This window comes from Sparus aurata, chromosome 15 (assembly GCF_900880675.1).
Source record: "Sparus aurata chromosome 15, fSpaAur1.1, whole genome shotgun sequence".
Classification (NCBI taxonomy): Eukaryota; Metazoa; Chordata; class Actinopteri; order Spariformes; family Sparidae; genus Sparus; species Sparus aurata.
This window is the reverse complement of record NC_044201.1, coordinates 5,382,418-5,405,915: the sequence shown is the minus strand read 5'-3', so window position 1 is coordinate 5,405,915 and position 23,498 is coordinate 5,382,418. Positions and strand designations below refer to the sequence as shown.

Here is a 23,498-nt window from a genome sequence, read left to right as displayed (position 1 = left end):
AATTTTCATGGTAATAAGTAAAAGATAAACTAGGAATCAGTTATGTACTTTTCAGGTAAAGGTCCATAGTCTGTCCAATAAATGTTCAGTGCATTCTGCAGTGCAGATGCATTCAGGCAGACAGGTTACAGGCCAGGAGGGTCCACCATGCATGATGGTGGCTCAGGATGCTGCTGTAGTCTTCGTGTAACCAAGAAATTATGAAAGGTGAGTGAGTGACAATAGATTAGAGAAAAGAGAGACAGCAAAATGACAACCTTGTTTGCCCAGTGTTCACACTTCATTGTGGTATTTCCATACAGCAGATATTCTCAGGTTATGTAGGCATTTGTACACAATTGCCACAGGAACACCTGCTTTTTATGCAGAATTTGTATTATTCATTGGAAACTATAATCGCTAATCACATCGCATTGTTTCTTTGGTAATATATCTAAAGTTTATAAACCGTTGTAACTGGTAAAAAAAAACAATTCTGCTGGTAGAGAGGTGATGGGGGGGCAACTGTGGCTTATTGAAAACTTGAAAATTGCTGGCAGTAGCTAATAACAGGTCGTCACTACAAATAAGAGGTTCTCAATCAACTTACCTGGCTACATAAAGGTAAATAATAATATGGGGTTACGCTTTTGTCTTGTAATGGCGGTTGCTAAATTGCATCCGCGTTACTGCAACTGAACAGCAGTAAACACCAGCCAAGGTTTGGCTAAGCTTTATGATGTAAACACTGGAGGCAGGAGAAGGGGGCTGTTATCAGTAACAACGCGGGGCAGACGGCCAGTAAGCTCGTAAAACTTTCGTTAGTCTGCAGTAACATAAAAGTAATGTCGAGGTAACAAACTTAACTACTAACCAATGAGAAACATCAATGTTAGTTCTTGGCTGCTTACTTTCTTCTGGAGCCTCTTGTTGTTCTGGGTCGGACCGCTGTCTGTTGTCCGGCGGCCATTACTTCCAGAAACTCCGCCGTTGCCATGGTCACATGATGCCGTCCTCACGTCTTCCGCAGGCAGGAAGAGGTGGGCGGCACCGTGGGCGGCGCGCAGTAGCTCATTAGCATTTAAAGGGAAAGGCACTGAAACAGGCCACCTGGAGCAGGGCTGTGAAACTGGTGTTTCAAGAATCCTGCTGTGCTTAATCCTTCAGCTTATTTCGACCAAAGCATGTTACTAATATTTCATTTAGACTTCAAGGAACCATATCAAGAAGCAGAAATGACCATAATATGGGACCTTTAAATTTGTTGATGCCATGCAAGTTATTCTCAGGTGAGAATAAATTAACCTCCTAATTCCAGGTGACACAATCCACTTGAAGGCCCATTCACTGTCACCCTGTAGGGTCCTCAGGATGATTCATAGATTTAGAAGGAAATCTGCTGTGTGAGGTCGTCCTTTACAAAACTGTTCTTGTGTGGCATTCTTTTTTTTTTCACCAAGGCCTTCCCATGGTCATGTAGCAAAGTCTTATATTGAATTTTGATTAAAGCACACTCAACTGACGTGGCCTAATAAAATAAACCTATCACAAGAAGGGGAGCTTGACTTGATCAAAACCACTGTAGAGACTCATGTGCAACACACACTCCCCTAAATCGCTCTACAATGAGCATACCCTACAGCAGGGGGTATTCAACTAAAATTCAAATAGGACCAGTTAGAGAAAATCTTGTCCAGCGAATGTCATAGTGTCTAACTTGCATTAAGATTTAGTGTGATATATATAGAAGTAGCTTAGTAGTTGTATCAACATCTGCATGATATCAAGAATTGACCGTCAAATCAAATAAAGAAAGAACATTTCAACAATATTTATTGTCACTCATGTCAGGTTTCAGCTACTGCACTCATGCACTCCTGGTCAACCCCTCCATCAACAAATGGCTTTTTGCACTGACCAAGAATCCAAGTGAGTCTGGGGGAACATTGATTAGCACGCTGTTTAGCAGTGAATGAATGGGTCAGGATCCGGGTGGATTGTTGATATTGGGCTCTGAGACTGCTTATTTTCTGTGACCTCAATTCAGACTTGAGTGGCTATGTCTGGTCAAAAACTTTGTGCTTTGTCTCAAAGTGGCGTTTCACATTGACACTTTCTGGGATGAACACTCTGTTTTCGCTGTCCACTTTTCTCTTCTTAGAGAGCGCCATGTGTAGTTATTTTTTTGTATCACTCACTTGACAGAGTCGCAATGTTTACCGCCTGGAATGCACAGATTTGATTAGCTGAGTAACATCACGTGGGATGGCTTAACTTGCATGCAATTGGTCAGTGGATTTACAGATCTGCCAAACCAGTACCGTAAAGTCTAGAAAAGCTGTGCCGTCAAAATGTATACTTTAATACTAATAATACTTTTATAATACTTTTACTATATGTCCAGGTCTGGGTCCAGACTTGGACCGCGGTCCACCTGTGAGTGACCTATGCCCCACAGCATAAAGCTTAATTTTGTCATTTTGAGTCACAGTTAAAGCTTGTGAATGCATGTTTGATACTATATTTGTTTTGCTTGAGAAAAACTGCGTCTCTACAATCTTTTGGAGTGGAGTTTTTTTTTTTTCTTTTGGTGCAGGCAATTCACAATTAGGTTTCAAGCTAAGAACAGAGAGACCTCTGTTTCATTTATAAATACTGACAAACGTATGTGTTAAGCACTGTGGATGTGCCCATGTCAGCGTGTCAGGTTGCTGACATCCTAACGTCAGTGAAGACGAAGAAGTAGATGAACAAATTATATTGTGGCCGTTAAATGTCAACAAACCAAGGCCAGAATGTTTGTAAGGAACCGGCTCTTTCTTCACTCTGTTCTATACTTACTCTGACTATGAGTCACTTCTATTCATTGCCTTCAACCACATAACGCAGTTGTCTTGTTTGAGGTTTGCAATCTGCAGGATTGCAGACATACTGTAAATTACATTGATTTAAAAAAATAAATAAAAATATGCCTCTTAGTAGTAATAATTTGGGTTATTTGTCTGTCTATCCTATTCCTCTGAACACAGTATCTCAGGGTCGCATGGAGGCAATTACACCTGGTATAAATCCACCTGCACTCAAGGATGAACTGTTAAGAATTTGGTAATTAAAGATTGAGTCAAAAGTGAACTTCACTGTGACATTATAATGACAATATAAACACTTTTTCTGGCCATTATTCCCTGTGACCACACTTCACATTATGGCTCAATTCCATTTCCAAGTCTTACCCCTACCCTCATTTTCTAGTGAACCCAGTTGACCCTCAGAACAAAGTTATAAGGTGTAGTGGTTGAAATATCTCCCTAAGAAATGGGACAGCCCTTCGAGACACACCGTCAGATGCCATTGATGGTGTCTCTGTCACGACCGGACATTTCCAAAGTGGCATCACATCGCATGGATGTTTGCAATTCCTTCACAACTTCACTTTTATCAATCAAGTCATGAAAGTACACTGCTTCATTACCGGTTGTGCCACACTACCACCAGGACCGTAATACATTGACGTGACAGAGAGTTCTCATAGCCCTTGGTTTGAAGGGCCATGTAGCCCAAACACCCCCCTACCCCTCTGTCCCAACAAGAATCGGGACAACCAACCCCCAGGTGTAATCACGCAAAACGGGGTTAGGGCTAATCATGGATCATGAATTTTAGACACTAATCTTTGGTGGTGATTGTAAAGATCTTCTGTGCTGCTCTATTGAAGATGTGTGGGAAGCATCCACAATTTAGAATGTGTAGTGCAGCAATATCCTTATTTGAAGCATTGTAGTCCATCACAAACTCATTTGTTTGGCTGATATTGAGCTTCAGGTGATTATTTTTGTGCCATATTTATAAATATATATAGATAGATATATATTACATAATACCATTTTTTTTTTTATAAGATTCCTTCAAAGGTTTCCCTCTATGCACTATCTGAGTCTGCACAGGCATAGATGTAAGGTGTCTGAAAGCAGAAATCTTACTTTTTATTTGAACAAGTACAAGACCCAGTGTATCTGTAAAGGTGTAAGTTGAAAATACCTGAGCTGAAGGAATAGCTGTTTCATTACCTCACAACGATTTTTGAACTGCTGTCACTGTGTCTGTGGACCCCCTCGTGGAGTGCTGATTGGGAGTGTCATGAGTGGTTCAGCCAGTCAATTAGAGGCACCTTCACCTTATTAACCTCTATCTCACTAATGGTAGAGCATGCTGAAGAGCTTGACTAAAGTACCATAGTACATGCCCGGGCACTGAATAATGAGAGCCCACTACAGGCCTTTGAGCTGAAAAGGCTACCGTACATCCAGGCGGCGGTTGAAAGGGGAACATATAGATTAATAAGATACTTATTCCCAGGAGAAGAAGACTGATGCCTGCAACAAATGTGAGGAATCATGTGTGTGTCTATTGTTAACGAACTGACAAACAATGTGGTGGTCAGCTGCAGTGTCTGAGCCCTACAGCACTAACATGGACCTCCACTGTTTTTTCATTAAATCATTCTGCAATGCAGCTGTGTTTGCCTTTGACTTACAATTTATCTTGCATGATTTAAATCCGAATTGCAGTGTTTATTCCACAGTTGTTTTCCTTTTCTCATTCTTGAATCATAGTAAATAATGTAAAGTATGTTATCTCTATCAGGCCCGCGAGCCAATTCACAGCAGGCCAGAATTAATGGTCTGAGCAGTGGCCAAATGGGTTTGGCGCATTTACACTTTCAAATAATTCTTCATCCAACACTTATTCTGATTGAAATAGATGTATTCACACTTATTTCTGCATGTCACCATGTAGGACCCTAGCCCTATGTCTTGGTCCATATTTAAAAAAAATATTTATGAATTTAATTAGCTTTTGGATTGAGAAATTAGTATACAACGGTCGGTCTAAACTTAAGGGGTTTATAGGTGATAATAACCACCGCACTAAAAGATCAGATTAAACATATTTTATATGAAATATATTTCAATGTCTTCTCTCCTGGAAGAAATTCTTAAACTGGGCTCAGGGTTAAGGAGTTTTGACAATTTCGACAAGTTCTGAAATTGGTCACATCACGCACATAAGAAGAAACTTCACAGATGTTCCTCTCTAATCTCACATGCACACATTATGGTATATCTTTAAAATTACCATGCCAGAGGGAGGAATCCACTTCCTCACCAGATTTCTCTCAAGTGGCCTAGTGGGAAACATGTAAACAAAATGGAGATGGAGAAAGGATATGGCGCAACAACTTGCTTTAGTCAGTTTTGATATCTGTCAACAGTAGCTAGCTAGCGTTAGCTGAAATGTTTACTGTTGATTAGCAACACCATCAGCAGCTCGGGGATGTCTCTCTCAATGGTTATTGTGCTCAGACAGTACTGACGTAATCTTCCAGAGTTTAACTCAAAGAGATGAGTGAAGTTGCTAGAGCAAGGGAGGTAGTTTCGATACCATTTGATAAGCAGTTCTGGTGAGCAATATTGACAGCTTTCATTTCTAATAACAACTATGCTAGCCACTTAACATGCATAGCAAATAAAGGAATAGAAACAGAACAATAACTCACTGTTCCAGGTATAATTTTAGATTGTTTATGGAACCCAATTGGTATCTTTCAAAGCAAAATTAAATAGACAAAGCAAGGAATCTTTCAGGGCACCTTTCCATTTTAATCTCTGGAGAAGATTTGCTTTCTGTTTTCGGGAAGTATGATTTTCGAGGCAAGCTGCAAGGTTTCTCCATGGTAAAAATGAACTTCCACTCTTAAGCACCACAGGATAGTCTGCAGTTGAAGAAAAAGAGGAACATAATATACCTTTCTTCATTGTATTTTTTTCTCTCGTAGCAATAATCACCAGGGACCCTAGTCCTCGCTGCTTTTTCCCTTATTTTGACATTTTATATAAAATATTTCATTAATACAGCCTAGCAAGGAGCATAGAACACTGTTTGAACATGACAGGCTCAAGGGGGAGAGGACGAATGGGCTTTTAATGAAGAGGACAAGACTTTAGCTGGGGAAAATGAACACCAGCAAAGAGTGGGATTTACTCCTCTATCACTTTGAAGTTAATGTGAGAAGTTCAATTATAATTTATAATTTATGATATTTTTATAATTTATCATTTATAATATTTTTTTCTGCACTTTGCTCTGCTTTGCAAAAATCCTTAACCTTTTGCATGAGGGGCTTCCCCACATGCGCTTGATGTCGGTGCTCCTGCATCTTGTTTCACATGCTGCAAGTGGAGGAATTTGCTGTTTTTGCTGTATGTGGGCTGTGACACTGTTGGTTGACAGCAGCGTGTAAATGCACATGGTCAAGGCCCATTACCTCACCAGTGAGTGGTAGTACATTCAATACAGAAAATGACATTTTGGTCCAGTGAAGTAAGTGAATTTTTCTTTTCATATGTGAGCACAAACACCTTCTTTGCAACAGGGATTGGAAACTCAGCAGTTTCAGTTATTTCACAAATGGAGAAAACATGATTAAAAACATTAACAGGTTGCTTTAAAACACATGTCTTTGCAGAGAGCTGATATTGTAGAATAAATGAGGTCAAAAAGAACTAAAACTAACAATATGTGCTCCAGATTCCACAGAAGTACTGACCAGATTTGCAGATTTCTCTCAAGCTTTACAGTAGTGTTGAATTATAATTCAATAAGAATGGATTTAGTTAAATACAGCTCTCTTTCCACCAGAATTACCCTAAAATTTTGTGTAATTTAGTAGTGATTATGTAAACTCAAGAACACATTACCTCTCAAAAAGATGTGACCGGAGAGAGGAAAAGGATATAGAAAAGAATAGCAAGCGCAACAAACAGATCTATTTTCTATAAAGGAATTTCAATACACATAGGACTAAAGACTCAATTACAAAGTAAATCATTATTTAATATTGTAATGGGCAATAAAAAGAGGAATTTTAAATAGAATTTACAAATGAAATATGAATCCATAAATAAATAGTTTAGTAAATTAAAGAGTTTTAAAAAAAAACGTGAAACAGTCAATAACTTCATCATTTAAAAAAACATTAATTCATACATTAATTATATAATAGTCATGAATTAATAATGAAAAATGCAGTTTAAAAAGAATTATGCAACCTATTAAAAATATGATGAGTTGAAATCCGAAAATGTGAAAAATCGATGAGTCACACCATATTTTTTCCCTGATAATGCGACATTGTAAATAACAATCTGTGTTGAAATCAGCCGAGAGCTAGTTGGCTGTAAGCAGCTGGTGGGCAGCAAAGACCTGCAGTGTATTTGGCTAACGGAGCTGACGGCAAATGGAGCTAATAGAGCAAACAGAGCTAACGGCTAACTGAGTTAATAGATCAGGCTATAGCAGACAGAACAAAGGGCATTAATAGATCAGTGTTACAGCTCACAGAGCTTAACAAGCTCATAATGGCAACAGCTAGGGGAACTCATCAAGCTAACAGCTAACAGCTGAAAGAGCTACTAGATGAGGCAATGGCTTATAGAGCTAATAGTGCTAACAACAAAGTAAATACAGCAGGACTGAGTCTGTTTAACCCCTTAAGGAACACCGTTCCAACATAGGAACACCCTTCACCAAACGAACACCCTTCGTAAAAACGAAAAGTTTTTTTGCTAATAGTGTTAAGCATCAGATCTTAACAGTATATCTCACTGTTGGAAAGCTGAGACTGTCGTGATTATTTTAAGCCCAAAAAAGTCATTTCCAGACCATATAATAGCCTTCTAAACTCACCATGACACAACATTAGAAAGAGCCCTCTACCGCAAGAAGCAAGAATGCCTACATACCTTTGGAGTGTTCCCTTTTTCCACAGCTACAACGTCATGCCACAATTTTTTTTTCATAGTTCGCCAAGAGTCCATAGAATGGGAATATCCATGTCATGTCACCCAAAACTAGCTACAAGTGTCGAACAAGCAAGAAACCCCAGGGTCTTAGCTTTCATTTGAGACCAAGATTATGTTTCTAGGTAAAGGGGTTCTCAAGTTATAAGCCTTTGAATCTCAGTAGGCGCTCTTGGAAAAAAAAAGGACCCAAGCAAAACGCACAGACATGCCTTTAGAAAAAAAATTGTGAAAAATATTTTTTTTTGTCTTTTGACATCACATTTCGGTATGTCATTTTGGAAAAAGAACCTTAAAATAGGGGCGTTCATTAAGTAGTTAACAGAGAATTACAGTGTTGTCTCAGCACAGGTTTACAGTAAATACAGGCACTAAAGTGGCCTCCCTCAGCAAAGTACAGTTTGGATGTAAAATTGCTTTAAATCATAACTTTTAACTAACATCTATAGATGATGATAACTAAGTAACCACAGAAACAACATTGTATGGCATACATTCGCTTTGGGAAGGTTACAATTGCTTTTCAATTGCTTCTTTTCCATCTGCCCCATTCTGATTTGCTCTGAGGAGGACATCCATTAGAGAGGACACCAAATCAAACCAACTTCCAGAATGTGCTCTCCTTCGTTCTAATCCTTTCCCCTCATTTATCTCCCTTATGAATTCTCCTAACAACTCTGATAACACCAGAAGCCGGAGGGCTATTTATACACCAAAACTGTATTTGCATCTGAAAGCCAGTTGGCAAGCACAATCACCTTTCTCATAACGCCCACAACAGGGGCCTCTTACAAATATTTCCTCGGGTTTGACAGTGCATTTATTCAGCTGGCAGGCCGGGGGAGCAAGTGGCTGACTAACCTTGCATTCCTATTGTGAAGGTTATCAGTTTTCGAGCTGTGCTAGAGTGTCTCGCAGGTGCGATGACAATTTCACGACCAATTACGCTCCCTCTCACTCATCAGTGTTTGACAATGTCACCCAAGATGAAGTTGAGGATTTTACTGCTGTTGGAGCTGAACTTTGCTGCCCTCATCCTTCTTACTAAATACAGCTGTACCCACTGTTTAACAAACTGTCTTTCAACAATTTTATCACAGAATTATTTTGAATATATTGGTCCATATATTCAGAGTGTAACTGCTGGACAGGGCTCATGCTGATGGGTGAGCAACTCGAGGTGAATAAAGAGATCTGCAGTCCTCGCGCTCACAGGCTGTCAACCTGCCAGCACTCAGCCGAAAACTGGATTAGGTGCATGCAGACTAACACAGTCACACAAGGACCACACTGACCTCATGACAGTGTACATACAGCTTATGGAATCATTTGTAACTGAATGCTGTTAGAAACTTCATCCACTGCAGAAGGCTGTGCGCAAATGTATTCTTATAGGTAAGTTTGAAGTGTTTATGTAATAATCCTACAATTGAGCAAAAAGTAAAGGCAAGAGTTCATTCCACTTAGCTTCAGAAAAAAAAAAAAAATTAATTCTTTGACTCCCATCGCAATCATCATGCTTCTTTGTCTTCAAACTATTTTACCATATCAAGGGGTCCCAGAGGAGATAAAATGCCGTTATATTTCCACTCCTCTGAAGGATGACATTTACCCCCAAAGAACATACAGAGTGAGCATAGCCTTTATCAAAGCAACATATGACAGTGACATTTAAGAGTGCACCACGTTGCACTTGTTTGCACTTGTAAGGCTGATGATAAAGAGGCTCCCGCTCTGCCAGAGGCTTCATTAATGGTTTTCGGAATGTGAAAAAAAGGGGCCGGAGTTTTTATTGGCACTCAGCAGGATTGTGCAGCAGCCATACACACTCACACCTTGTGATCTAAGTAAATTAGCTGTGAAATGCGGAGTTGTGCTGATGTCAGGTTTTAATTGAAGCCCTCTCTGTCTCACTTTCATGGTGGGCTACGCAGATTTTTCCTCATAGAACTAAATAGAGCATGACAAACCCTCTGAATTAAAAGGTAAATCATAGATCAAGCTAGTCATTTCTTTTGTTACAAAAATGGCAGTGCATTCATTCACTTTGTCTGCTCATGTCAGCCTTTTTTGAGGTAGCTATAGGCTGAAGTTCTTCTCAGAATTTATTGCCAATCCACCACATTACAAATATACAATATAAATGATTTGACACACAGTCTATTCTCTATGCTCCTGCGCCCTCAAATGTGTTCCCATTTAGCAGCTTCTGTTTCTTACCTTATTGTTCAGTATAATAGGTTACCCAGCTAAATTGAAGACGTCACACAAGCTTATAGACGCTTTCCTTTGTGACCTTAAGTTCATGCAGTAGGACTCAGTCCAGTGCAAGAGAAATCGCTGTGGTCTATTTATGTTTATAGTTTTCCTGTTATCGATTTTCATTTGCAGAAAAATCTGGGTCACCTTTGGAAAGGTCACCAATGCCTCAACAAGCAATCAATAGCCAGCATTCTTTTTTTTTACTGCAAGTGTTTTAGAGGAAAGAGACCTAGATTGGACTTTTTTACATAAAACTCCTGCATGTTAAATGTTATACAATGCAGTGCTCAAACACATCAAGCACAGGTTTTATTGTAGACTTTATCAGAATAGGGCAGAGCACTACATGAACACCTCACGGGCTGTGTCTGTTTTATTTAGTAGCAGGTCAGACTGAGGTCCTGTTTTGGCAAGAACCTACGGGGTGAAGTCAGAAAATGGGGACAACAGCATACGGATGGCTCTCATTGCTGTAGGCTTTGTAATGATGTATTAAACTTTTTCAGCACAGATGTGATCTTTAATATTGCTGCAAAGTAAGGTCAACGATAATTACAGCTAACATAATCATCATCCAGTAAGTGATAATCTTGGTCATCTGGTTATTGAAATCTCCTTATTAGGATTTCAAATAGGCCGACATGAAATTCAAATGACCATTCATCTGTTCATGAAAGAGACATTCAATGCTCTCTAATAATTAAATTATACCCATTGTGAGGCTATGCTTACACTGATTATTGCCATCTGCCATGCCTTCTCCAGGTGATTTTAAATGAACTGTGGACTTTTTCTTTACAACTCTAAATGCAATCCATATATTATATATCATAAGAATTTAGAAGCAGTAAAAAATAGGTTAATGTTTTGTATATTTTTGTGTACATGGTAAGGCTGAACAGCCAAATCAAATATTATCGAATTGTGCAATACCCAGATGGCAGGTGCTGTGATTTTTTGACACAACATTCCATTATAAATTAAGCATTGTGGTGCTAGAAAGATGCCCCAACATATAAATTATGTCTTCAGATGTACTGACCCTGATGCAAATCACATCATATTTATTTGATTTTTTTTTCAAATGAAATGCAAAACTTACCATTCCCAGCACAATCATCACTTATATCACAGTCTCAACAGGAATGCTAAAACCTGGAAATGAGCTTGCATATATGCTTTTCCGGTGTCCTTGTCACAAAGTCAATGGGTTTTTTGGACTTTACCGTTTTGATCTACATCACAAAATACATAAGCAAATACCCTGTCTTTGAATTTAGAGCAATTACGTGTCTTTAAAAGAGACTGCTAACACGTGGTTAAACAAAACTACAGAGGTTGTCGGGGACATTAATTGAGTCCTGAATGGTTTTTGAGATATTTCAGTCTGGACCAAAGCAAGATACTGACTGATATTGCAAACCCAAGAACAATAATATTAGTGTGGCTAAAAAGAAGAGGGGGCTGCAGACCAATCATTCATTGGGCTGTTGAGCACTTAAAAGATACAGGTGCTGCAGCGCAGTGAGTGAGACAGCAGACAGCCCATGGCCTCTTCAGCAATGAGAAAAGACCAGGTACACTTGAGGGGAAAGGAACACCGCAACGTACCAAGAGAAGGACCACATGACACTCATTAATCTTTCAAATCACTCGTGGTTTGCAACTTTGGCTCAATTCTCTCAGTATTTTGTGTCTGCGCACATGCTACAAAGGTCGTCCTTGTACTCAATGCAGCAAAGCAAAAGAGCAAGCGTTCAGTTAAAGAGCTAAGCTTTCCAGTGAAAAACAATGAATACCAAATGTAGTCCCTTCTGTTTCCTACTCCTCTTTTTCCTTTAGCCTTTGGGCTACTCCACATCCCTGCGGACTTGTGATATGTGAATTGTCAAGCAACATATGTAAACTTTGTCAGGGGTGAACCATTGAAACACTTTAACTGAATAGTTGTTCAAATAAGGATGTTTTTGTTCTATAATGTGTTGAAACATACCGCTTCAAAGTTGCTACAGTTCTATTGATTGAAAAGTGCATTATACAGTGTAATGCAGTTGCTTCCTTTACCATTTGTAGATAGTCTTGAAAACAACCTTCATTAATAATCGCAGTGGTGAGAAGATAAGATAAAACAAATTTGCATTAATCCTTGTCCTTTTAATGTGGATTCTAATGGCATCTGCTGTAATATCCTGGATTCAATGGAAGGATCTGTCTGTCTCTTTCTATATCTGTCTCGCAGTCTCTCATTTACTGAGTCTTTCCACACTTCTTTTACAAAGTGGCAGTTTGAGTGTGCCTGTTTTTGCACTAGAGATTCTCTCAATGGCTTTTACTTTCCATTGAAGCACATCAGCTGTGACACATGTTAATAATAAGGAACATCTCAGCTTAATGGCTACCACCACAGGTCCAGGGCTGTCAGACTGTGAGTGTCACATGGTAAATTAAGTCATAACAGCGGAGCTGCTTTTAGCACCCTGTGCTGATGGTGCTGATGAATGATCCTATGAAGTCAGGTGTCACTACATGCACGGTGACTGCATTAGTGTACAAGGGGAGAGGATCATTTAAAAAAGATGTTTCAACATACTAGCTGCTATGACACAGTAGGCAAACTCTCAGTGACTGTATGAACTAGCTCATTTGTTTACAGTTGAACAACAAAGTAGGGCATGTTTTAAGTACTGTATAGACAGGAAACTGGCAGCACTTTATGGTAAAACCTAATTCACAGATGTGCTTTGAAGTCATGCAATATCAAATGTACACTACTGACATTAGACACACTGTTGTATGGTGATTTATAACACAAACACAAACAAACAAGCTGTAGCAATTCAAGTATTAACGATGAATAGAAAGAAAAAAATCTTTCCTCGACACTATGGTGTGGGAATTTCCATTCTTCTACATTCCTTTACAGTGCCATCTTTGCATGCAGAATGCCAGACATGCAGGGCTCTTCCTGCTATTACTGATGGGAATTCCGGCTCTTTTAAGAGAGCCGGTTCTTATGGCTCTGCTCACTAAAAGAGCCGGCTCTTTCGGCTCCCAAGTGGCTCCACAGATTGTTTTGTTGCTTGAATTAATTTATTACCAAAAATACTGAAACATGATGTGTAAAATGAATAACTAATGTACAAAACATACATTATATCAAATGATTATTATTTATATGGATTATTATACTCAACATGGAACAGAGTACTACAAAAAATACATTTTAAAGTACATAGCCTTTTGTACAAACTGTGTCATAGAGCTCTGGGTTGTAGGTCCAGGTGGTTGTGGTGGTGTACTGTAGACACTGTAGACTCTGCAGCAGCAGCAACAGTTGCAGAGGACAAACTGGCACCTTCATTAGCAGCAGGTTCACTTGCTTGTCTTTTTACTTTCAACTGCACTGATCTCTCTCTCTCTCTCTCTCTCTCTCTCTCTCTCTCTCTCTCTCTCTCTCTCTCTCTCTGTGTGTGTGTGTGTGCTGTGTCTATGAGCCCCACCCCTCCTGCTCAGTGCAGACACACAGACAGCACCACACATCGTGTAGTTGACCAATCACCTGGGGCTTGAACAGAAAAAAAAAATTGAGGGAAAAAAACAAAAAAAAAACAAAGCGGCTCTGGCTCCCAGACAGGAGCCGGATCCGGTCATTCACTTCAAAGAGCCGGCTCTAAGAGCCGCTTCGTTCACAACTGACACATCACTACCTGCTATACCCCACCGATCCTACACTCCTCCACGAAGGTGCTACAACAAACCAGGGGTTCAAGTCTACTGTAATAGTAATCAATTTTTGTAAATTAAGTATGGCGCCCAATGTTCATTATTCTGTCTTTGAGAACAGACCATGTGCTGGCTGGCTGGTGACTTCCATGACACTTCCATGTTAACAGGTTAGACCGCCTGAGACATGCTTCTCAGACATGTGTCAAGCGTGGCTGCGTCATGCCATCTAAAAATTTGGTGACTCACCTATTTCTATAGAGAGACGTGCGTTGTTCGTCATATGAACATCATACCAGCATTTCATTACAGTTTAAATGTCTGTATCTGTAGAATATGTCACAGACATGAAGATAATACATACAACAAGTGAGGGGCAGTTTCTTTCCTGTGCACACTCTGTCTTTCACTTTCATTTTCTCTCCCTCAACCCCTCCGGCTTTCTTGCTCTTTCAGTGGGGTGAAGGAAAATCACATCATTATATTATACCGATATTAATATTTATCAGTATTTACATCATAGCAAACTCAATTTAAACAGATAGGGCAGACAGGAGCTGCACGCATTGCTGCTTCCACGCAGTCTATGTGAACACAAGCATGTGAGTAAACAGCAGCAGCCACCATGCAGTGCACAGGCATCTGGTGTGCCCCGCCTCTAAGTGTCACGAGGGTTCCCTTTTCATCCGTGTCAGTTGGTTGGTTGGATGGATGGATGGATGGATGGATGGGATGATGGACCCTTTCAACCCTTTTTTTCAGTTTTTTTCTGCTTTGTAACATGGGTTTGTTACAGGTGCACAAGTGCATGCCGTCCAGATGTTGTTCAGTCCCAGTGCTACACATGGTATGCAGCATCAGCTGGTTTTGTAATTGAGGTTGCTGTAGTCTTAGCAAGGTTCACTCAGTGTATTGTCATGAAGAACAGATGCACACTAATAAATTGCGCAGCTACCTTGGCTGACTTATTAAATCCATTTTTTTAATTTTTTTTTTTATTTATACCTGCTGGCACAGCCTGGTCAAAAATGTTTTTGAAGATTAAGAAAGGTTCTCTTAAGGCAACTCTTTCACAGTACCTCACAAGATGTTAGACTGAAAATGGAAATTGGTGACATTTGAGTTATCAATGTTTGACTCTTAGGTTTAAACCCCAATTGGAGTTGTGTGGTCTTCAAGTTGTTGCCTAGGTAGAAGAATATGCATGGTTGGACAGGGTGAATTTTGTAAATGAAAATCTTCAACAGGCTTCTGGTAGCACAATGTTGTTGTATCGCTAAAGAGAATGAATGAAACCAAATATATAATTAATGCATTGACTTTGCTACTACATTTAGAAAATTACTTACCCATCACTTGGTATTTGGCATTTCCAGCGTGTTAATTTTTATTTATTTTTTTGTATTTGTCCTTGTGCAATGGTAACCTCATGTAGGCCTCTGATGGGCTGGGTCAGAGCAGTTTTTGCTGTAATTATAATAAACAGTTTAACAAAGTTACACTATGACCTGTAGTGATGCTCGTCCTGCTCACCACTATGTTACACACAAACATACCTCAATCTTACAGCTGTTAATTTTTTAAGCTGCTTTTTATCCTTCTGTAGACATTGAATGTTTCATGGTTGTGCACAGTTTCTTTATCCCTCCCTCTTGAGTATGCAGATGTAGCCGCTCTTCAACTGAGTACAGCTGTGGGTTGAGTAATGCAACAATTAATATGCATAACATACTTAATAAGCATTCTGCTGTCATATAGGGATTGACCATTAAGCTGTTTGAGGTGGCACCCCTGTATAAACATTGCAAAAGCTTTTACACACACAAGGAGGATCAACAAAGAGTCACGTAATCATTCCTTACTGTAAATGTGTTTTTTAATGTCAATAGCTTTTTCTGTGTGACTGGGAATGTTAAGGGTCCGACTGTCCTGTTTACAAGACCCTGTTTAAGAGGGCCACCGTTTTTTTAATATATATATAAAAAAATTAAATTAAACAACTTCAGTTTGACCAGCTGATAGGTTGGCAAAGTATGTTCCTGCAAATTGACAAATAGGATAAAATGTTATCCTATTTGTCAATTTGTAATTGTAATTGTTCAATTGTAATTGTTCTTCTTGTCACAGTGCTTCTTATCAGGTTAGGTTTAGCAGAAAAAGAATTTGGTTAGGATTAGGAAAACATGTTTTGGCTTTAAATACATGTTTTGGTCGCCACAGACACGGTTTTACAGGTTATGGTAAAAACACCCTGTGTTTTCCTTACAAACATGGATGCAGATGGCTAAACTTCCTGTCAAAAATATATATTGTTTTGTTGTTACATACACAGCTGGACCTTGTCACAAGGTCACCTTAAAAATGTCTTGAGGTACCATGTTTAGAAATCACGGAACACCATGGCCCCTTGTCAAATATATCCAGTAGTTTCACACTTAAAAAAGTTGAGATGCAGTCTTGAACAGCAGTCACTGGCTTGGCAGTCTTGTTGTCTGCAACTCCACCACCATCTCCCCCACCTCCCGAAATGAAAGCCAGGTAATAAACATGTAATATGAACACAGTATGACACGTTCTGTGGAATTGTCATTACACTACATTGTCCATGACATCAACAAACACTTTATCCTGGTGTTTAGGCTGTCAGAATGTGAAAGACTTTATTGAACTGTGACTATAGGCAAATGTGCTGTTCTGTCTTGAAGCAACATGAATTAACTACTGCCTTCTCTTGTCATAACAGCCACATTGTGAAACAGATAATTAAGAGGGTGGTGGAGCAGTGGGGGGTGAGGTTCATGCACCTTATACAAAACTGAAAAAAAAAAATGTGCTTGTGTTCAACTTGCACACAGTTAAGTTTAGTGTTATGACAGCACATCAAAGACTGATGACAATGATGACCATGTTCTTTCCATAACTTTAATCATGACAATGCTATCATAATTACAGAGTGTTTTAGTTATCTAACCTTAACCACACAGTGTGTCAAAGACATAGCATGACATCTTGTACATTATACATATGGTGAAGATCCAGACAACTCTCATATCTGCTGGTCAAATGGGCAGATATGAGAGAGGGATCTATATTCCTTATATAACTCTCGACCAGCAGGTGAGTAAGCCTACCATCCTAAATTGTCCGACAATTTCCTAACTCAAAATACTAACCTACTCAGTCTTTCCTTAATCTTAACCATATGGTTTTTAGCGGTCTGAAACTAGTCTTATACTACCCATATTAGTGTTTTTTTCAAAGCATGTGTTGTTTTTGGAATTGGTTGACAAACCACCAATTTTGTTATTTAGGTACGAGGACTTGTTGGCTCTTGAACAAGATTGCTAAATGTCAAGAGTGGTTGCGGTGTTCGATAAACTACTGCAACAGGGAGAAACCATTTAGAAGGCGGAGAGAAAAAAAACACCATATGGCCTCAACAGCTATGTTGTGCTCTTTAGATATTGCCAGTTTATGTGCAAGATGGCCAAAAACAAAACACCAACTGGGATTTCTATGCCCTTTGGCAAAATGTTGAAAATATAATTGGACTTTATAAACTAGAGCTTTGACTTAAATCTTTCTGAGTTAATCACACCTGTGAAGTATCTGGAGTATAACTATATATTATATATATATAAAGTATGTCGTGCTCAAATCATTTATTTTTGGGGCAGACTTACTGGATGTAGCACTTGGCAGTATAGCATCTATGAAAGCAACTACTTGCTTCTAAACTCTGTCTATTTTTCCATGATGTGTATCTCCCATATTTTCCCTCCCACTCCCTCATTCGGTTCCTTTGCTGCTTCCCCTCTGCCTCTCCTGTTTTCATGTTCTCTTTTTCACACAGTGTCTATCATTTCCTTTTCTCTCCCTCTCGCTCTTGCTACTCTCTCTTTTCTCTTGCTTCCTTTGAAGTGCTAAACAATGAGAGGGCTACACTCCCTGTTAAGCTCATAGGGTAATCCAGGCTGAAACTGCATGGCACAGTGCAGCACAGCAGAATCTTGTCCTAGGGACCCCAGGGGGATGGGAGCAGGGAGGAGGCAGCATCAGAAATATGGTCAGCACGCGGTGACAATGACAATGGCTGCACACTGAGCCTTGATCCTCCGAGCCATCACCAGACTACAAAGGCACAGCGTGGCTGATGAATGCTATGACTAATTTCATGAGAGCCTGCCTATCTCTGTGTTTCGCTCTGATTGTTGAACCTTGACAACTGTCAGTTTCTTGACAGGATGTCTATGAGACTATCAGGTTGTAATTACGGAGACCAGATGATTTACATGTCAAGACCCTATTGGCTATAATGATTGAGTTAAAGCAAGTCACTGGTCCAGCATGTCAGTGTTGAGGAGAAAGACAATCACTCGTCCTTCCATTGTCTTCCCTCTTTCCTCGCATGAGGCCACAGATACATACATGCAGTGATGAATGCTATTCATTACTAAAGCATGGAACTGGAAATGAAGCAGAATGAGTGCTTTGGGAAGCAATCTGTGACTAAAACATATACTACCGTATGCTGAAGCATCTGAGACGTGTTGATCCACTCCCACGTTTCCTTGGAGCTATATCTTACAGTTTGTCACATTATGCCATATGCACGTCCGTTTGAAATCTGATACGGCCTCTCTCCTCTGCAATTTCCTTTTTTTCTGTCTGTGTCTGGCTTTCTCTCATATTTATAAATGCTAATGCCGACACTGAATGATATTCTTTATGATGCCCTTGATGCATTTCTTGAGTCAATCTGTCTCACAGAGCAAGCTCTACATGTATAATTCACCCTCCCATCAACTCCTTTTAATGAAAGCAAATGCCTTTCTCCTCTTCATAGAGACATGACTGATTCCACACAGGGATTTGTGATGACAACTTGACGTTTCTTATTTGTTTTTCAAGAATCCAGAATTTTGATTAATTCATTTGTGTAGAAAAAGCATATGGAACACGTCTGCTCTCCTCTGCCTATACATACCCGCGCTGGGTAGAGGATTTCTTTATTCTCAGTGGTGCTATGCAGTTTCATTTCTTTGATTACTCTGCAGAGGTCAGCAAGTCTTAAGGTAATTTTACATAATAGATAATGTAATTATTTTGAAAACTTGCTGTCAGTCAGATGAGAAGGCTAATATTATTGTCTTACTTGTTAAACACTAATATTGTACTGAAAGTGTTCATCATTTTACTGATAAAGTATCATATATTATTGTATTATGAGATTTTATCATTTCTTTATCACAATTTTTTTGGGGGAAAAACAGTAATTGAACAAACTCTTTGCACTAAAGGCAATCCTCCTACTGACGAATGCAGGAAAAACAATGTCAGGCAGGTGTGAAGTAACCACCGGGAATCAAAGCCATACTGGCAGTGCCGTGAGGCCGTTCTTATACCCAGCGGTATTTTGAGCTAAATGCTCATGTGCTTACCATGTTCAGCATTTAGCTTAGCATGTTAGCACTCCAACATTTGCTAATTGCTCTGCGGTAAAGTTAGCCATAATAAGTAATATGCAACCTCCGGTTTGACTTTCCGAATAAAGCTCGCTTACAAGCTGTTCTCATGTTATAACATAATATGACTTTTGCAGACATTGTCAAACTGTCACAGTCTGGTAAGGCAGAATAATAATTGGTTAAGTTTAGGCACCAAAAAAACTTTAGGCAAAGTTTTGGATCAAACTTTTTGTTAAAATAACTACATTCAATCCCTCTGATGTTTTGTCAAATCATGTAACATACATTAAGTCATTTATGTACAACTTACTTTCATAAGACAACTTCACAACAAGTCATTCTTTATTCGGGCACAAACCGGATGCAAACCCTCATCTTCAGAAGGAAAATCCATCACATGACCTAACCAGCCAGCCCAGCCCCCCTCTGACTGGATTTTGCTTGCTCTATATATTACTAGCATTTGATACAGCCTTATACAAATATACATTTGACCAGACCATGTAGCTCGCCAAAAAATTTAAGGTGACATTTTTTACCTGTAGTTGCACTAAGGATCAGTTTTTTTCTATAATGGCACTCTGTTTTGTTTATTTCATGCACACAACTAGGACACACATGCTCGCTCATAAATGCAGGTGACAGTTAATCCTGCCAATGGTTTCACACTATCACAGTAATTAACAGTTGGCAGTAACATGCCAAGATATGCATCAGTGTGCCAACAAAAAGGGAAAGGAAAAGGTTGCTAGAAAGTTGATATGTAAATATTTCTGAATTTTAACTGCAAAAAAAATAACTGCAATATTTTCTGTAATAGGAAATGTACTAAACAAATCTGTCAGAGCTCAGTGAGACACACATGAGGTTTTAGTGTGTAACACTGAATTGTGTTTGTTTAAATCAGGGTTGTGTCAAATCAACTCATCTTAGTTATTGTTAGTTGGATGAAGTAGGTAGTCTTTAAAAAGAATTGGCCATCCAAAAATATCCCGCATTGTCTTCTTCATTATATCATGCTAGCTAGCAGGCACATTGACTGTTGCTGGCAAAAGCTCGAAGAGGAAAAGAAGTCTGACATGCTGCATGTAGTCACTCTGCCCAGAGGTTGTTGAGCAACAAGTAGCTCCATTATGTAGGCCAACTGCCATGACATGCAATATTTTCTATTGTAGATTATTTCTTTAATTCTATTGTGTTTATTGTGTTTCACTGCAGATTTGTATGTTTACAACTAGCATAATAACAAGAGCACAAAGTGTCACAGTGTCTAGTGTTCTGTGTCTAAAAGAGTTCAGCTTTGGAGAAGTAAATAAGACTTGCATCAGAAAGATACATGTATCAGACTGATTATGCCAAATTTCCAGGCAAGCTTATAGTAATCATTAACAATGTCAGAAATACACACCCAGGAATCACCCGACACAAAACCTTGTGCCGGAGAAACCTGCTCTCAAACTTTGCAAGGGGTGTTTGTAGGGCAGTTACTGCATGCATGACTGAACAGTTTTATGGAGACTGACAGGAATTGTGAGAGAATTCAGGGATATTTCCTGGGAAAGAGTTCATGGAGTACATGTTTATATTCACAAAAAAGTTACTGGTCAGTTGTCGTACAGTTGTCGATGGTATTCTTCTGTATTTGTTCCTATGCATATGCTATGATTTTTCTTACACTTTCCCCTATTTGCTTCATAGGTGTTTGTGAATTCGACCAAAGAGCGAGATGGAGTGTGATCACAGTAAAACAAAAAAGGTATTTCTCTCTCAGATTTTGGAACCTATAAAAGATTCAATCTGTGTGTTGTTGTTTTTTTTGCTTGCATGCATGTGTGCATTAGTGTCCTTTCCAAGCTCTACTCAGCTAGTCAACGCCGTGATTTTGCTCTGGTGGACCAGAGTTGGACATACTGAATCAGACAGGATGGACCATTGAGGTTTTGAAAGCATTGCTTTGCTATGATTTATTGATGTCCCTAAGATGATTTGCCTTGACATTTGCTGATGCTCTCTGTCTCAAGCAAGCCCCCTGCCGTCATAAAAGTGCTTGTCCGTGGACCACTTAGTAAATATTTAAGGGGTCCCCACATCTGTGTTCAACATTCCCTTGATAGTCAGCTTCAGAGTCTTGTGAGTGTTAGCTGAGTTGTCCTTAAATTAAGACTTTTTGATAAAGAGTTTTTTTGTGATTGTCGCGGGCAAAAATCCTTGATTATGCGGCATGTTTTCTTAAAAAAATGCGATGGAATATGCGGGATATTTATGCAATTTTATGCAATGAAATTGCAGGAACTTGCAAAAATTGCGGGAACTTGCAAAAACTGCGGTTTGATGAAAAAGAGACAAAAAAGTGATTCCCCCAACACCCTGTTCTCAATAGGCTACTACCTTAATGTAAAGAGTCATTTCTTATTACCTCAAATGATAAGCAGCATACTACATCACAGAAAGTGCTGGGAATATTTAAGTTCTCATCTTGTTTTATTTCAGACCTTAATAAACATATGGCTCAAACTTACAAAACATTGATGAGTCAAACAAGTTCTGTAGCTTTACAAAAGGAATATGCTACAACTTCTGTAAAAATGTATAAATAAAATATAAAAAAAATTAAACGTGTGCTTTCTGTTTTACAGAGGTAGCTATACAAAACAGACATCTTCTGTTAAAATACTGTAAGTGCTTCCAATGCACAAAGTGCAATCTCTTACTGTACCGTACGTTTACATACTACTAATATACTTACAACTGTAAGGTTTTTGAAACTAGTATGATTTTTTTGTTGGCAAATAAGACTGATTTGCGGCCTTCATGATGGCTTCATCAGGGGGTTTACAGCTTTTGATGACGTTCAAGTCACGTAATTACATCACTTCATAATGTTCCCAATGCAACAGGGGAAAATGGCTGCTCTTGGGTGAAGTAAATGCAACATTTTTCAACTTTCTGCTGAGATATATGTGACTTTTTTGCAACGAAAATGCGGGGATTATGAAATCATGCAAGCCCTGCATATTTTGCGCTGAAATCGGCAATTTATGTGGCGAAAGTGCGGCGTATTTGAAAAAATGCGGCCCCCGCATAAATATGCGGACTTTGGCTGATTATGCATTGAATTATGCGATCACATAATTGCGTTTTTCTGGAGGGACTGACAAGAACAAATATTTTAGTCGTTGAACAAGACATCTTGGCACCAAAAATGAGCTGAAAGTGGCCTGCATAGAGCTGCAGTCTTGGGAGTTGATTCACAGCGGGAATTGCAGTTCTGTCAACTGTTTATCATTTCAGGGAGCTATGTTATTCATTGTCAAAAAATAATATAGAACGGTACAATATTGCACGGTAAATCAGAATCTTTCTTTATTGCAGCTAAACACTAGCCCACAATATGTTTCTGAGTACATTTGCTTAGTTTGCTGCCTAGTTTAGACAGTTTGTTCAGACATTAGTGTGTAAACTCTCACTTGATACAAGAGATGACAGATTGTTGTTCAGCATACAAAATGACAGTTCAGGACTGTTATGGAAATGTTGGCTGGAACAATGTCTTTTTAGAGACTAACTACTCTATCCAACTAACAATAATTAAAATGAGTTGACAAAAAGTCAGTGTTACGCACTAAAACCTAATGTGTGTATCACTGAGCTCTAGCAGATTTGCTTAATATATGTCCTATCACATAATACATTTCCAAGTACTTCAAATTGAGAAATGTTTACATATTAACTTTTATAGCAACCTTTTCCTTCCCGTTTTTGTCAGTGTATTGATGCATTACAACTTACCAACTGTAAATTACTGGAATAGTGTGAAACCACTGGCAAGACTAAAAATGAGGAGAGGTATACCATTGTTCAGTTGCACATACTACAAATATTGTAGTGACATAAAGCTGGTTGAGAATCAGCAAAGATCCTGTTTAAGGACCCCTCACCTTTTGCTGTTTAAGGATTTATAAGACACCTTGAATTGGTGAAGCCAGACTTGTGATTTATTCTCCATATTCCCAACATATTCTCTGTTCAGCACAATGATTCCGTGTAAGCGATTTGCTTTTTTGTTGCTCAAATTGCGAAACCAGCAGCAAATCTTGATAGTGGATATCTGTATCTTGATGGAGGGCGATGGAGGCATTTCGAACACAAAGCCGTTAACTCAGCGGAAAATGCAGCCATCTGTACGGAACTCATGAGGAAACATTGT

The 23,498-nt window shown here is 39.1% G+C and overlaps 1 protein-coding gene across 7 annotated transcripts in view; it reads left to right on the top strand.

Moving 5' to 3' along the window:
- The window catches only part of pcdh15a (protocadherin-related 15a), a 261,181-nt gene that overhangs the window by 25,982 nt on the left and 211,701 nt on the right, over positions 1-23,498 (top strand). For all 7 annotated transcript variants that reach the window (XM_030442377.1, XM_030442376.1, XM_030442374.1 and 4 more), the window contains exon 2: positions 20,990-21,047. The gene's annotated coding sequence lies outside the window, so the exon portion shown is untranslated. The remainder of the gene's footprint in view (positions 1-20,989; positions 21,048-23,498) is intronic.